The following is a 3,513-nucleotide window of genomic DNA, read 5'->3' as shown; positions in this document are numbered from 1 at the left end:
ACTTCCATTACCCCCATTGTTGTCATTCTGTTTCAGCTTGGGGCAATCTTTCCGGAAATGGCCTTCCTGCCCACATTCAAAACATCCCTTCGTCGTCATCGGTGGCTTAGGAGCACCCTTTGCCGCAAGGTCTCCTCTACATTCTTTCGCTTGGTGACCTATCTTTCAGCATCTTTGACACTTGACACGGTCACACTGGCCAACATGATGATAGTTGCACCTGTTGCACTTTGGATATTTCCCAGCATATCCGCTCGAAACCTGCCCGCTACCGTTGTTGTTGTTGTTGTTGTTGTTGTGATTCTGAGTGTTAAAGCTCCGAGTGAATTCGGGCTTACGGTAGTGTTGTTGCGGTGGGAGGTTCGAGGATGAAGATCTGGGGTTGTCAAACTTTCTCTTCCCGCTGTTCGGGTTGTTGTTGATGTTATTGTCGTTACTCTGTTTGTCACGGGCTTTAACGGTCGAACCCCTAAGTGGTAACGCACCTTGGGTCACAGCCTGATCCGTCAGTTTGTGAGCTAAACGGATCGCTTGTTGGATCGTGGCTGGTCTGGAAGACGTCACCATGCCCTGAATCTGCGGTGCTAATCCATCAATGTACATTTCTATCCTCTTGCTCGGCGGATCCACCATCCGCGGACACATCACAGCCAACTCGTGAGAACGAGTAGTGTAGGCTTCAATTTCCGAGCCCACCATCTTCAGTGACCAAAACTCCGACTCTAACTTTGAAATCTCTTCTCTCGGACAGTACTCCTCTCGCATCATGTTTTTGAACTCCTCCCAGTTCATCGCATTAGCCAGTTCCAACCCAAGGATCTGGACGTTCGAATTCCACCAAGTGAGGGCAGAATCCTCAAGTGTCCCAGCAGCGAATTTGACCCTACTGGCAGGGGGACAATTACACATCTCAAAGGCCGACTCGGCCTTCTCAGCCCAATGCAGGAAGCCTATAGCTCGCTCAATGCCCTTAAACGTACTGGGCTTGCAGTCAAGGTAGTTCTTGAAGGTACACGTTCCACTCGGACCTCCAGCTTGATTTTGAACGTGTGCGGCTAAAGCGGCCGCAACATGGTCGTTCAGCAGAGTTTGGAGTTCAGCTGCAGTCATGCTAATGTTACAACGTCCTCGTCCAGCGTTTCTTCCAGCCATTTCCTAGAATCACAGTATAAAATGTTAAACATGAATTTTTCTTTCATATACAACACACCATACATGTAATAAAAAGATAGGTAAGAAAGAAAATAAGAAACAACATCACATCACAACCACATATTAGTCTAAAAAAAAATTCATGATTAAAACCATTGTATTCGCTACAAAGTATTTCCAATCAATCCTTAAAATCATAGAAAAATAATAGTTCGGATGGAGACAACCCCTCCATCTAAGTGTCATCATCACTAGATGTCATCATCTGAGGACACCTCTGAGTGTGCCTCCTCCTCAGCCGGTTCTTCCTCCGGTTCTTCTTCGGGTTCCTCCTCGGGATCTTCCTCAGGCTCCTCTTCGGGGTCTTCTTCAGGTTCCACTTCAGGCTCTGCCCCAGGCTCGGCCTCAGGCTCTGCCTCAGGTTCGGCTGCGTTTTGAGCAAGTTGCATTTGTAAGACATCGCAACGCTCTAGAGCTATCTCGGTTCGAGTCCTTGCTTCTTGGAGTTGCTCTTTCAAGTCTATCATCTCAGCTTGCATCTTCATCATAACCTTCATTTGTTGATCGCTAGTCTCTTGCATTTCCTTCATTGCCGCTGCCATGCGGGCAATCTCCTCCTTAGTCTCGGTTCCGTCTTTTAACATTCTGGAAACGTTCTCCCTCGTATAGCGCATGTAACCCACGTCACGCTCCAAGCATGAAACAACAGCTGCGAGAACTCTCTCTACAGGTTCGGTTATGGGTGGTAGGGTGTTGGGATAAGCAGGGTGGTTCGGGTGAGGTAACGGGGGAACTTGTTCGCGATAGACCATACGTCTGATCATGTTAGGGTACCAATCCCAGCTAACGTCGTTTTCGTAAATGCCTCCGGATAGGCGGTACCTCTTCGGTGCGGGAGTTTCGAGTTCCGTGACTACTCGGGGTGGTGAGGCGGTAGGTAACTATGGTTCCTTCCCGTGAGCATGCGTCATCGAATCGGATGATGATGAGGGTGGCGTCGACATTCCTACAGGTAAGCCGTGTGTGCGCGCGCGTATGAGTGAAAGAGGTAAAGAGATAAGATTACAAGACTACACAAACCTATGCAGTGCGTATCATTATAACTAATGGGTCGTCGCGGTTATAGTCTAGTATGCATGCAGCTTCTAGTTCGCTATAACCAATGGCTCTGATACCAATCTGTCACAACCTCAAAATCCACTAACGGAGTTTTACCGTCAGAGGGTGTGAACTGGCAGGATCGGAATCATCAGTTATAATCAAACCATAAAATAAAGTTTCAAAACCATGAAAACGTTTACGGGTAATTAAATGCGGAAGCGTAAAAACCTTTAACCAAAAGTTGCGTCACGCAGGACGACTTAAAACCAATGATAACTGTTAAAAACAAGTTTGCATAACAAAAGCGTTTTCAATCAATGCATGTTCCTAAACCGCGCGCCCGCCTCGGCTACCTGAGAATAACATACTAAAAGTGTCAACACAAGGTTGGTGAGTTCACAAGTTATATAAAATAAATCATTTAGCGTTTGCGTTCAGCGTTTTATGTTAAGCGTTTTGCGTAACCACGTTACGGCGTTTTGCGTTAAGCGTTTTGCGTAACCACGTTACGGCGTTTTGCGTTAAGCGTTTTGCGTAACCACGTTACGGCATTTTGCGTTACCAGATAGTGTTATGTCAAATTATATATCGATAGGTAGCTAATCTATACAACAAGTATTACTAAGTGTTCGACACCGAAGCTGACTCGTTTAGTAAGTGCCTTGTCACCAGGTCCTACAGACCATGGTACGTGTTAGCCAAAATTACACCCGCTCGACCTCCAGTCGAGTTTAGCGTTGGGTGGGGTTTGTCCAACCCAGTAGTACTACTCAACAGTGACTCGCTATTCTAAATATTAACCGGTTCGATGTGTAGGACTTCAAATATTTCGTTTGCCACTTAGCCTTTACAAGTGATATATAATTTATAACAAAATCTTAAATGTGTTGTGGAGTATGTTATCTCCCCCAAGTGAAATGCGTTTGAAAACAGTTTAAAGAGGGGAAAGTGAAACTCACAGTTTGCGAAGAATTTCCCAAAATAATCACCAAGAAGCGCGTCACCGAAAAACTCTCTCTAACGTTCTAAAACAACAAAGAGATTTTTCTAAGTGTCGGAATATTATCGAGTCTCTAGACCCGGCACATAATACCTATGTACATAACATGTTTCGTGTTTCGTTCATGAATCGTGTGTGTCTTTAACAAGTGTTTTTGTGACACATCACATGTGTAAGCAATCATATACGTGTCATGTATTCATAATGTACATTACTAGCAATTTTTCCCGTAAGGGCATTTTGGTCAACAAATAACAATT

This window comes from Bidens hawaiensis, unplaced genomic scaffold, assembly GCF_021521415.1.
Source record: "Bidens hawaiensis isolate Kalapana, Puna unplaced genomic scaffold, B.hawaiensis_p1.1 tig00041215_1, whole genome shotgun sequence".
Classification (NCBI taxonomy): domain Eukaryota; kingdom Viridiplantae; phylum Streptophyta; class Magnoliopsida; order Asterales; family Asteraceae; genus Bidens; species Bidens hawaiensis.
The sequence above is the reverse complement of the archived record's forward strand: the minus strand, read 5'-3'. Positions refer to the sequence as shown.